The 13,498-nt window shown below is 42.9% G+C and overlaps 1 pseudogene; it reads right to left on the bottom strand.

Annotated features, from left to right (window-relative positions):
- Positions 1 to 13,498, bottom strand: part of LOC132870277 (NACHT, LRR and PYD domains-containing protein 12-like) — an 83,617-nt pseudogene that overhangs the window by 69,775 nt on the left and 344 nt on the right.

Below are 13,498 nucleotides of genomic sequence, written 5' to 3'. Positions count from 1 at the left end.
AAAATCTATTTTGTGTAGTGTGGGTTTGGTATTTATATAAAAAAATCATGAAGAAACTTTTGCGGTTATTTTTGCATTTTGAAGCCATTTAATATGACTTCACACACGCTCCTTATATAAGACTTTTTTTTCCCCCTTCAAAATTTTATTTAGAACATATAGTACAAACAAACAAGGCATTTCAAAGTCGCATACAATTCCTTCTTTTGGTTGAGCAAAATAAAAATAAAATAAAAAAGTAAAATAAACAAAATATGGCCCTCGCATATTAACTTAAAAGGTATCAAGTAATGCAAACAATTTAAAGGAGATGCGCAGAGCCATGGCCTCACTTTCGTTTATAAATGCCTTGAGACCTCAAGAATGACACAGGAATAGTTTTAAGCGCTAATAATAAATCTAATATAGTAATTTTTACGATTAAAGTGATTTATATAGGTAGCAGTCCGAGTGAATGACCTTGACATCTGTGACGTCACAGCAGGAAGTCTATCGGTCTCATCGCCATTTACGCTATACTAAAACACAGAGCAGACTGCAACTCCGATCCTCTATTTTGAGCTAATTTATCGCCATGCCACGTAGATGTGTTGCTGGTGGGTGCAGCAACACGACAGAAGGTGGATTTATGTTGCATTCATGGCCCAAGAATGTTCAAACTGCAAAGATTTGGACGCGTTTTGTGAGAAGTTCACGGGCACATTGGGCGCCTATGAAGTGGTCTCTCCTCTGCTCTGCACATTTTACTGAAGACTCGTATGAGACCTCTGATCTGTTGAGGAGCGTTGGCTATAAGCCCGTATTGAAAGAGGGTGCAGTCCCAACAATTAAAGGAAAAGAAAACTATAAGAATAGGAAAGTATTTATTTTATTTTTTAAAAGGAAAGTGAGTTCAGTTGCACCAGTCCTCCTGGAGTGAGCCGAGGGTTGTTGGTAAAACCCGGGATGGAACGGGACGGGACATATCGCTCGGGCAGTGACCTCCCCGCGGTTGTTGCTAAAACCGGTGACATCCTGTTCCATCCCGGGTTTTAGTAATTGCCTGAGCCCAGCAGTAGATTAGATTGAACTTTATTGATCCCTTTGGGAGGGTTCCCTCAGGGAAATTAAGATTCCAGCAGCAGCATTACAGGATAAACAGAGAATAGAAAATAGAGAAAAACTTCTAAATAAATTAAATTAAGTATTTACATATACAAATATAAAAAAGAATAAGATATGGGGAAGAGGGGAAAAAAAAGTCCAGCAGGAGAGGTATTGCACATTATATTGCACATTGTCCAGTATTGCTTATTGTCAGGCTAGGCTACTGCTCCTTCCCGTCCTCTGTCCTCCTGTTACCCCTCCCCCCCCCCAAAGAGGAGTTGTACAGTCTGATGGCGTGAGGGACAAAGGAGTTTTTGAGTCTGTTCGTCCTGCACTTGGGAAGGAGCATTCTGTCACTGAACAGGCTCCTCTGGTTGCTGATGACGGTGTGCAGAGGGTGACTGGCATCGTCCATGATGTTCAGTAGTTTGTCCATAGTCCTCTTCTCTGCCACCGTCACCAGAGAGTCCAGCTTCACGCCGACCACAGAGCCGGCCCACCTGATCAGTTTGTCCAGCCTGGATGTGTCCTTCTTGGATGTGCTGCCCCCCCACAGCACACCACGGTGTAAAACAGGACACTGGCGACCACGGAAATGGCGGAACACACAGTATGAAGAAAAGTGAAAGAGCGGAGCAGCCGTCTGATTTCTAAACTGGATATCGCTGCCATCTCGCCCTTACGGGGAAGAAGTGAATGAACGGAGAACTGAAAGTCAGACTGTTTCTGAAACAGTCGGCCTTCAAGAAGCGAGAACACAGACGGGTAAACTCCGACTCTCATTTGGATAAAAACACCGCGTTGTTTCCCTGCATTTAGATTAAAACATGTGACTTGTATTGTGTGTTTAAGCTAGCGGTATAAGATTATTTAATTTGCTTCAGAATGTGATTGTCTCAGTTCGTCTGATTATTTAATGAGCATTTTACGTTTTATCAGTGAAAATGCATGCATGTCCATGTATGCTGCATAAGTTATAGCACCCATCCTGTTTTAATGAGACTCGACCCACAATCAGTGAAGTCAAATCAGTCTGAGTGAGCGAGTCGGTGACGGGATGTGACGTCACGCGCTGAGGGTAGGGTGACCACCTGCTCATAAGCCCAAGGGGGGGCAAGGGGTATGTTTTTGAGGGACAATGTGGGACGCCGCCCCCACTGCGCCGCGCCGGCCGCTGGAAGACTCACAGATAGTGGTTTACCCATTTCTAGCACATACTACCTTACATGGTATATCAATAATACCCTATTCTGCTGTTATTGGTGATGTATGGTCATGAACAGGCCACCAAATGTGTTTTTTTTTTTAAATAAACATAATATTTTGACCATTCAATGACTTGACAGACACACTTCCACTTATGATTTACTGAAGCTACTCAATTTTATTTATTTTCCATTACAATTCATTCACTTTAAATCAATCATAATATAATATTGAGTCTGAGGCTTTGCAGTGCATCAGAACAGCAGGAATAGTGACAAGTCTCCATTTAGTTTTCAGTGGATTAACAGGAATTGTAGTGGCTCAGCACCACAGAAACAGTAGAAAAAAAGTCTCTTAACTCACAACCGCAGTCACTTTGTCAGCTAGAGAGTCGTTTTTAGGTCGGAGGAAAGACGTTTCTTTCTGTTGCACACGTTTCTTGTGAGTCTCCGCGAGCCTGTGTCGTTTCACATCGTATTCCCCGCCATGTCCGACTGAGAAAGATGTTTTGCAAAGGTCACAAAAAGCCCTCTCGGTATCCCCCTCAACCCCTTTCAGCCACAAATATTCATTTTCCCACTCTTTCCTCCTTCTCTTTTTAACTGGAGGTGGCGGTGCCTCACCTGCCATCTCCCCGGTACCTTTCTCCATTTTTTAATATGAAAGCAATGCATGCGTTGCACCTGCATCCCTCGTCACTGTCTGCGCACGTGAGTGCGGTGTCATGGCAACAACAAAAAGTTGACAACAACCAGTCAGTTGTGAGGGCTGTGTGTGTGCTTTTGATCTACAGTCTATAGTGGCGACGGTGGTGTGCTGAAATGTCAAGTAATATTCGTTTGGCTGCCTGGGTGGCCCGGGGAGAGGGACATCCCCCTCAGCAAGCATCGATTATGTGGGACACGTTCTGAATTTGCGGGACGCATAAATTCGGCTTCAAATGCTGTACGCGCACGCGCTATGCGGGACAGGTGGTCACCCTAGCTGAGGGCTGGCTGGCTCAGCTCCAATAACAACTTTGCGGTGGATTTTAACTCTCAAAAATATATATTTTTATTCCCATTTATGCAGCATACAAGAGTCACGGACGGAGATCCTATCCACTCAGAAACTTATTTAAAAATAAAGGCTCTGCGTATCTGCTTTAAGGTGTCGATAATTGTAGCCGCCGCTCGAGTTTACACTTCTTAGCGACAGTAGAAACTACTTTGTGTCGTGTGGGTTCGGTATTAACCTATAAAGCATGAAGAAACGCTTTTTTGTAGTTATTTTGGCGTTTTAAAACCATTTAATGTGATTTTTGTTTTTCTTTTCCCCTCAGCACATCAACACACACACCACGGCGACACCCAGAAAGCCCAGCTGCACTAGGGTGACCACCTGTCCCGCATAGCGCGTGCGCGTACAGCATTTGAAGCCGAATTTATGCGTCCCGCAAATTCAGAACGTGTCCCGCATAATCGATGCTTGCTGAGGGGGATGTCGCTCTCCCCGGGCCACCCAGGCAGCCAAACGAATATCACTTGACATTTCAGCACACCACCGTCGCCACTATAGACTGTAGAACAAAACCACACACACCCCTCACAACTGACTAGTTGTTGTCAACTTTTTGTTGTTGCCATGACACCGCACTCACGTGCACAGACAGTGACGAGGGACGCAGGTGCAACGCATGCATTGCTTTCATATTAAAAATGGAGAAAGGTACCGGGGAGATGGCAGGTGAGGCACCGCCACCTCCAGTTAAAAAGAGAAGGAGGAAAGAGTGGGAAAATGAATATTTGTGGCTGAAAGGGGTTGAGGGGGATACCGAGAGGGCTTTTTGTGACCTTTGCAAAACATCTTTCTCAGTCGGACATGGCGGGGAATACGATGTGAAACGACACAGGCTCGCGGAGACTCACAAGAAACGTGTGCAACAGAAAGAAACGTCTTTCCTCCGACCTAAAAACGACTCTCTAGCTGACAAAGTGACTGCGGTTGTGAGTTAAGAGACTTTTTTTCTACTGTTTCTGTGGTGCTGAGCCACTACAATTCCTGTTAATCCACTGAAAACTAAATGGAGACTTGTCACTATTCCTGCTGTTCTGATGCACTGCAAAGCCTCAGACTCAATATTATATTATGATTGATTTAAAGTGAATGAATTGTAATGGAAAATAAATAAAATTGAGTAGCTTCAGTAAATCATAAGTGGAAGTGTGTCTGTCAAGTCATTGAATGGTCAAAATACAGAGGTGGAAAGTAACGAATTACATTACTCGCGTTACTGTACTTGAGTGGCTTTTTTGTGTACTTATACTTTTTCAAGTAATTTTTAAAGAGTGTACTTTTACTTAAGTATGTTTTCTTTTAAGTAGTGTACTTTGGTACATTTTACATCACAACCGTTACTGAGTAAAAAAAAATAAATAAATAAAAAAAGGCTAAAACGGAGAAGGGGAAATGCGTTCTGGAAATGAATCACGGGAAGGACAGTTGTCGCGCGCGCGAGTCTCACACAGACGATGGCAGACATGCACCGGCGCTTTAAGGGGGGGGGCTTCGGGGGGCTCACGCCCCTGGGCCACAGCCAATCAGGGGCCTTGTAATATTAATAAAATAATAAACTGTCGGAATCGTGGGCCTACATTAATGTACGGATAGAAATAAGGTTAGAAATAAATGAGCGCACAGTAGCCTGCTGTAAGAGACATGGTGGATGTGGTTCGCGAAACGAACACCCACAACTGGACCAGAATAAAATGTAACAAAATGTAACGTCACGCACGAAAGCGCGCCAAAGACTGCAGACTACTGAGACACAAATTTAGAGACTTTGAAAGATGAAGCGTTCACATGTTAGCGGGGCGCACAAAAGGAAAAAAGAGAGAGATGCAGGTAATGATAGAATCGTTGCCTAAAGTCACAGACTTTTTTAAGGTAAGGATCACCAATCTGTTCACAATATCAGCTACTTATCAGTTATCAGCCTACCAGCAGCTAGGCTATGTGCAGCTAGGCTAGATATGCTATGATCTGTCCAACAGTAAAATAAATCAGTTGTGATTTGAATGTGTGTCGTGTGATTTGAGTTATAATCCTGTTAGTATAATAGCATATTTCGATGGGGATAATAAAATGTCTAAAACGGCATCTACTGAAGAAATTGATGAAAAGATTGTAGCCTATAATTGTCACAGTTCGGGCAGCAGACAGAGTAAGCATACTGAGGGGAATAGCAATACAAAGCTAGCGCAGATCCACATTTCTCGCTAGCTGTGTTGGGTGTGTTGTTAACCCGTGTGGATTTAAGTGAAATACTTGAGAAGTTCTGTGGTCAAGACAACGTTTTAAGGTAAGGACGCTTGATTATTAATGTTTGCCCGCTGTGGCTTGTTGTTGACGAAAGGCCCACATGATTTTGCCTTATGCAGCTACTGCTAGCGTCATGCTTTGAACTAGGTTAAGCTCATTTGCGCTAAAGGATGGGTTTATTGAAGGACTTTGATGTAGCTAGTTTCTTTTTAAAAAATCGTATGCTCAAAACAGTATGCCCGTGTTCATCATGTTTAACTTTTTTCTTGATGGAGTGCGTGAAATAGGGCTGTGCGATGTCCCCTTAATTTAGGGTGACCAGACGTCCCGGTTTTACCGGGACAGTCCCGATTTGGGGTTGTGTGTCCCGAGTCCCGACAAAAGTCTGTCGGGACACGGATATGTCCCAGTTTTCGCCACTCGCGACGTTTGCGACTGAGCAGCGTGGGCAGGGGCGCCGCCGGGGGGGGGAAGTTAGGACGATTCTAAGGGCCTGGCACTGACAGGGGGGTCTGTGAGAGATATTAATATTATTTTAATAGTATTGCCTTGTGTAAGTTTTTGAAATAAAATATTTCATTTCATCTGTTAAAATTTTTCTTGAATTATTTATGATAGTCATTTCACCCCTCCACCCTTTTTATTAATGGTACAGTGTGATTCTGGGCGGGGACGGTGAAATATGTAGCTCCATGTATGCACAGCGCTATTAGCGCAGCTTAGAGCAGCTGGCAGTTTTTCTATGTGCGCAACAGAGGTGTGCATTCTAGAAGTTGCTAAGCAGGAGCAGGTGTGATGAATTATGAAGTCCGGATATCACACTGTGTGTGAAAAAAAAATCACCTTTTTTCATAGGTATCTATATTGTATAATTAAGTCTTCATGTGTGGATTTGTTGATATTAAGTATTTAACTTTAATATTTTGCACATTAGCTGTGGTCATAGATATCATTGCTGTTGTTCATGTGTGGATTTATTGATACTGTTGCTAAGTATTTAACTTGAATATTTGAACATTTGCTGTGTTTTCTAATAAATGTGTGATGCCTAAAAGAAACCAAAAACACTTAGTGGATTTCTTGCAGTGCACTATGTAATTGTATCAAAAAACTAGTGTAGTTATTCATCAAGGCATACATTTGATCACATACAATAAGTCAATAAATGGAGGAAACAAAGGAATACATTTTGTAATCCTGATTATTGATGATGTTTGCTGGAGGTCTCTGGAGTATCCATAATGTGCATACAGAATGTTATAAATCCATACTGATACAGTGATGCATGCAATTTCTCTCAACACAAACATTTGGATTGAATGAACTCCATAGGCTACCGAGTGGCCTAATAATAGTTGCTAATAAAAGAAAAAAATATATATCTTCCATATATATCATGGAATTTTCATTTTAAGGCAACAGTCTATTGTCTAATTCTGACAGTTCTGCATTTAAAATGTTCATATCCCAAATAACTGTATCACCTAAACTTGCTAGGTAGCTGATCACATGCATAGTAAAGTAGAAGTGCCAGCCAAAAACAGACTTCAAATTCAGTTGCTTGAGCTTGAAAATTTTACCGGGGGGGCCCTAAATTGTAATCTTTCATAGGGCCCAAGATTTCTAGCGGCGCCCCTGAGCGTGGGAATCATTAGCGGAGAAATGTCTGCATTTACTATTTTGATGAATTGACAGGAATCGCAAACTTTCCTGGTTACTGCCCCCTGGCCCTGTGGCATGGGTGCTTATTTAGCCACATTATTCCAGACGACAGAACGTGTTGCCATGCAACAATAAAATAAACATTAACTGGCGTGAATGTTCTTTGTCTAGCAGCTAGCAGCAGTAATGCCACAGCAATTATGCCGAAAAGAAAATGTACCTTTTCCAAAGATTTACAGGGCACCTACCCCTTCCTCCGAGAGGTGCAGAACAATGCGCACGAAGCCTACTGCACACCCTGTAAGTGTTCCTTCTCCGTAGCCCATGGTGGTAACACCGATATACAGGATCACATTAAAACTCTTCTTGTAAATATACGTAGGCAAACGCATTTTGTTTAGGGTGGGTGGATTGACAGTCGCCTTAGCTTTGTTCCTGTGCTTTGTTCTTGGACTGAGTTGGGTAGCCTATGTTGCAAATGATGTGCGCTCCTGTGGGGGCTTTCCTCGGGCTGTCGCCCCTCTCCTCCTTTACTGCTGTTTTGTTTGAGTGTATATTCTCAAATCACTTGTCTCTTTTTTGTTTCTGTTTAACATACCATTCTGACAGTTTGGCCATATTGCTGTGTTGAACAGCTTGTTGCAGCTTCCATTAAAGTGTTCACTTTTGTACACATCTTCTTGCTTTATTCATTCAGTTGTGGGGAATGGTTAGTAAGGTTGATTCTGACCTAGGCTATGTTGAGGTCACATATCTACTTTTTAAGTTCATGCTATAGTGCATACAATTTTAGAGATATAGCCTACATGTGCATATGCATTCTTCTTGGTGTTCTCACAAACAGGTGAAATAAATCAGTTTAAATGTGGCCTATGGACATAGCCTGGCCTATTCTCAGCCATTACAAAATCTGTTGTCTGACCATAATTTAACTGATCTGTATACCACTATGCTACTAGATAACAAAATGCCTGTTTGTTTTATTTCATGTGAGATGTTGATAAATGTGAGCTTCAACAAAATGATAAGAGCACCTCTCTGAGTGTCACGTTTACGTAAAAAAAAGGTGTGTGAGCACGAGCATGGTCGCGCGCAAAAGTGTCCTGGTTTCAGACTAGGGAAATCTGGTCACCCTACCTTAATTGGCATCGACGATGTTTACAGTGCAAACATCGTGATGCACGATCATATCGTGGGCGGGGGGGATTTTAATACCACATTATTAAATATATTATTATTATTATTATTATTAAAAGTATAAGATAGATACTCATCCGAGGCTTTGGCACGTAAAGAAAAAAAAGCACTAGGTGATGTGGAATATTTGGCCTTGATAACGGATATGTGGTCCAGCTGCAACATGATGCCCTATTGAGGTATTTCACCTGACGTCACAGGGTCACGTGACGCCCCGGTGTCCACCATTTTGGACGGCAAGCTAGCTAATGTCAACAACAGTAGCTAGTATGTTACTGTAACAATATTTACGTTCAGTCATTTGGATGACTGTTAAAACCTTTCAGTCTCAAGTTTTTCCTTTACTGGATTTACTAGTTTACTGAGCTAGCGCGCGATGGCTCCCGGCCCGGCCGGAGAGCGCGCGATGGCTCCCGGCCCGGCCGGAGAGCGTGCGATGGCTCCCGGCCCGGCCGGAGAGCGCGCGATGGCTCCCGGTTTGGCCGAGCGCGCTAGCTCAGTAAACTAGTAAATCCAGTAAAGGAAAAACTTGAGACTGAAAGGTTTTAACAGTCATCCAAATGACTGAACGTAAATATTGCTACAGTAACATACTAGCTACGATGCTGTTGACATTAGCTAGTGCTAACAGCTAGCTGCTAGTACACTGCTACAACACAGACACCGACCCTAATAATACAGTTCTTAGTCATTGCCTGGTAACAGCAAATTTATAACGGGCCATGTCTCAACAGACTAAGAAGTTATTTCAATGACATTTAATAACATTTTGTTTATCCTGAGGACCGAAAGTAAATGAAAATGTGAACAAACCTTAGCTGTAATAAGATGGCGACCACCGGCTCCAGGGACGACCCACTGATGTAGGCATGTTACCCAGCCTGGTTTTTAACGACATAGGTATACAGATCATGTGGGCCGAAGTCAGGTAAAGACGAGGGCTTGGTATACTTCCGTACATCAGTGAACAATCCTGGTGGAAGCAGGTAAACGTCGTTCTCTAAGCCTGCTAACCTCAATTTTTGCAAATACCTCTCCCTCTGCTCGCCCTGTAAATGCCCTACGTCGCTGGATAGTGAAGGTGTTTTCTGCATCTCGCTCCTTTTTCTTTTATGTTTTTCGTTTGTCACCTTCCTCGCATTCAAACTGATTCGAGCCGTGCCGTCCAAAATGGCAGCATCACATGACTTGGTCACGTGAGTGAAATACCTCAATATGTCAGCTACCGTACATTATGTGGACCGAGAGTGGGCAATGCAGTCCAAATGCCTGCAGACGAGTTTCATGCCAGAGACACATTCAGCGGACAATTTAGAAGACGCATTGCGCGAGACACTTGCCGAATGGAAAATAGAGGAGAAAAAGATCGCCTGTATAACAACGGGGCGAATATTGTCACAGCCATCAGGCAGTTGAAATGGCCGTGGTTAAGTTGTTTTGGGCACAATTTGAACCTGGCCATAACCAACTCGCTTGCGCAACAGAGGGCCAGTACAGACCGAGCGTTTGGAGTTTGCCGAGCAGTCAACACTGCGTTTGCGCACAGCTGGCTTCGGAGAAATGAGCTGCGCAAAGCGCAGGTGGAAATGAACCTCCCCGAGCACTCACTGATCACGCTAAGATATTAATCTGCTCTAACAATGAAAGACTAGTATTCAAACTATGAGAAGAAACTACACTTAAGCTATTACTCATTGTTTATTTACACCATATCAACTGAAGATGCGTTTCGGCCTTTAGTGCGCACTTGAACGCGCTATTTTTTCCAATTTATTAGTGTTTGAATTATTGCACCAGCTTTTAAAATCTCATCTCATCTCATCTCATTATCTCTAGCCGCTTTATCCTTCTACAGGGTCGCAGGCAAGCTGGAGCCTATCCCAGCTGACTACGGGCGAAAGGCGGGGTACACCCTGGACAAGTCGCCAGGTCATCACAGGGCTGACACATAGACACAGACAACCATTCACACTCACATTCACACCTACGCTCAATTTAGAGTCACCAGTTAACCTAACCTGCATGTCTTTGGACTGTGGGGGAAACTGGAGCACCCGGAGGAAACCCACGCGGACACGGGGAGAACATGCAAACTCCACACAGAAAGGCCCTCGCCGGCCCCGGGGCTCGAACCCAGGACCTTCTTGCTGTGAGGCGACAGCGCTAACCACTACACCACCGTGCCGCCTCGCTTTTAAAATCATGATTTAATATTGTTTTTTTTTTTTTTTACTGTCTTTACATTTGTCAGAATCACCTTCATTCTTCCATTTGGTTTGACATTATGGCTTAGAGTGGACCATTTTGAGTCTGAAAGTAGGCCTATTTACCAGATTAAAGTTATTTGACTTCTGCCGAAGTCTGCGCGTCACTGCCGTTTGATAAGGTGCAATATTTCCCGACTGAAGTCGTTAATAGTGGCTATTTGTTTGAACAACATGACAAATTTTACATTAAAAGTATAGTGTAGGCTAAAAAATGAAGTCAAAATTTATTATTAGTAGCATACTGTATTTGTGTAACCACATGTTATGTTCACTAGCACGTCCCTGCACCATAGCCTACGTGAACAAGCGGTAATAGGATATTACTTTATAATGATTTATATAATTATGTATTTATAATATGTTATATATTTATATATTAAACAAAACTAACTAACTAAACTAACAAAAAACTAACTTTTTAGGTTAAATAGGCCCAGATGATACCGTATATGCATGATTATGACAGGAGGGGGCGTGGTATCACGATGATGGCTCTCCATCGTGGTGGATGACCACCATTGTCGATGGACGATGGCATCGTCTATCGGCACAGCCCTAGCATGAAATATTGTTGCAAGTGGTATTTTGATGCAGTCATGTCAAAAGGGCAGTTGAATGCACGGTCTCATTCAAGGAGAAGGAAGACTTGCATGATGCTTGAACATAGATCGGTAAAATAGACCCTAGTAGGACTTGGTATCGTGTATTTCGGTCTGTAGAGTTATGAGTTTGGCTGCTGTCCATGGTGTTTACGTTTCATGTGGCCGCCGAGCCAAGTACCTTGACTTGCAGTGAATGTTTGTTTTCATGCCGCCGAGCTATTCTTATGTATTTTATTTTTTAAAAGGACTTGTCTGTAGGTGTGTGTTTTTTATGTTTACAACACATAGGTCTACATTATAGCGCACGCAGGCTTGTGTGGTTATCTCTGGCCATGCCCCTGCGTGAAAGTTACGCAGTATCACTGTCCTGTCCGTGGTAATAATCAGAACCGGCTCTGTAATGATAATGCACGTGTTCTTCTCTCCCTCTGTGGTTGGATGTGTTGAGCGATGTGAGCGTGGGCCTTGCGCAGCTACGCTGAGCCAAACGTAACCTATCGTAGGCTTCTAGGCTAATTACGCACTTGCACTGTAAATGCTTGACACGTATTGCAAATAAAATAAGAGTGTTTTCCTGGCCAACGGTAAAGGTAGGGTTGACAGGTAGCCTATGAGGGGCCTAGCCCCTGGGCTACGGGTGTTGATAAAGCACCCCTGCGGACATGGAGGAGACCGAGGAACCTGTGGTGGACGACCCTGCAGAAAACGCAATTTCTTCCAGTAATGAATTGCACCCCTGGCCCTACATACGTGATCACTTCAGCTTCGTAGAGAAAAGGGGTGACAGTTTCATTATGCAATGCAGATTATGTGTGCCCAAGAAGACAACCATTGCGGCATACAAAAATTCGACGTCTAATCTGCGCAAGCATGTTGAGGTAAGTATTGTCATTGGCATCATAATCACGGGCGCAGATAGAGGGTGGGATTCGTCCCACCCAGATTTAAATTCACCTCGTTCGGTCCCCCCCCACTTATAGGGAGGAAGAAACGTCTATGCTGTCTTTCTTTGCATAAGGCAAACCTCACGGAAAAATCAAAAGACTAATTACCATTCGGTTTATTGAGGTGCACAGCAGTGTATACATAGTTGCAACAACTCACATAAAACAAAACAAAGACTGATATTCGGTTGGTTGAGCTGCGCAGACTGCACAGGTTGCGAGCTTGGTTGCTATGGTTACCCACAACAAGTTTGACAGGCATATCGGGGTTGGGGTTGGTTTGCTGGCAGCTTTGTCCCCCCCAGTTTTTTGTCCCCCCCAGTTCAAAAAACGTATCTGCGCCCCTGATCATAATGTTTCCTTTCCATAGTAAAACCGACAATAGGCTGGTTATATTCCAAAAATAGTGGATGGCATTGCTAATGTTGAAGTAGCAACCTGTTGGTACTGTAACATAATGGTAACTAGTCTGTTATTCGGTTGGCTAATCATGCAAGCAAGTTAGCTCGCCAACCTGACGTGATCAGTCCTCCTACCATTCTACATCCAACAGGCCAGAAAGGAATACTAAGCAAAACAAATAATGTTTGAATTGAATTGTTCAATAACACACAGTGCACACAGGCAAGCTACGAGATTTCGGTGCAACATTTCACTTTCATATTTCGTGTACAATGCTTTGTGTGTGGTCAGGGCGATGTAAACAACACGACTGTGTGTATTGACCTTTTTTGTTTGTCTCAGTTTTAATGCAGCATTATCCTAAGCATTCAATTTGATACACTTCCTTTAAATAAAACATCTGGGTTGAGATGTACATATATCCTTGTTTCCTCTTCTTTTTCATTTTTGCACAACACAATGGAGGCAGAAAACACCCATTGTTAAAAGTAACGTTTTACTTTTACTCAAAGTACATTTTAAATGATCTACTTTTTACTTTTACTTGAGTAGATTTTTTTTGTCTGGTAACTTTACTTGTACGTAAGTAAAATTTCATCAGAGTAACAGTACTTGTACTTGAGTATAATATTTTAGTACTCTTTCCACCTCTGTCAAAATATTATGTTTATTTAAAAAAAAAACACATTTGGTGGCCTGTTCATGACCATACATCACCAATAACAGCAGAATAGGGTATTATTGATATACCATGTAAGGTAGTATGTGCTAGAAATGGGTAAACCACTATCTGAGAGTCTTCCAGCGGCCGGCGCAGCGCAGTGGGGGCGGC

This window comes from Neoarius graeffei, chromosome 22, assembly GCF_027579695.1.
Source record: "Neoarius graeffei isolate fNeoGra1 chromosome 22, fNeoGra1.pri, whole genome shotgun sequence".
NCBI classification, from domain to species: Eukaryota; Metazoa; Chordata; class Actinopteri; order Siluriformes; family Ariidae; genus Neoarius; species Neoarius graeffei.
This window is presented reverse-complemented; position numbering and strand designations above follow the sequence as displayed.